Source organism: Cucurbita maxima, unplaced genomic scaffold (assembly GCF_002738345.1).
Source record: "Cucurbita maxima cultivar Rimu unplaced genomic scaffold, Cmax_1.0 Cma_Scf06619, whole genome shotgun sequence".
Taxonomy (NCBI): Eukaryota; Viridiplantae; Streptophyta; class Magnoliopsida; order Cucurbitales; family Cucurbitaceae; genus Cucurbita; species Cucurbita maxima.
In genome coordinates this window covers 547-797 of record NW_019278635.1, presented here as the reverse complement: position 1 = coordinate 797, position 251 = coordinate 547, and the positions used below count along the sequence as shown (strand labels likewise).

At 45.4% G+C, this 251-nt stretch overlaps 1 non-coding gene across 1 annotated transcript; it reads left to right on the top strand.

Moving 5' to 3' along the window:
- Positions 1–155: 155 nt before the first annotated feature.
- On the top strand, positions 156–227 carry TRNAH-GUG. Its single transcript has one exon. It is a non-coding gene; the product is annotated as a tRNA-His (tRNA).
- The last annotated feature ends 24 nt before the right edge of the window (positions 228–251 follow it).

Genomic DNA, 251 nt, shown 5'->3' with positions numbered 1-251 from the left:
TAGTGGTGAGAATTCCACGTTGTGGCCGTGGAGACCTGGGCTCGAATCCCAGCAGCCACATTCTCTTTTTCTAGAGACAAACGAGCAAATTCAAATTCGAAGTCTGTTGGTTTATCCTTAATCATGAAAGTGATGAATGTTAGCTAAATATCCAAGTGGCAGTAGTTTAGTGGTGAGAATTCCACGTTGTGGCCGTGGAGACCTGGGCTCGAATCCCAGCAGCCACATTCTCTTTTTCTAGAGACAAACGA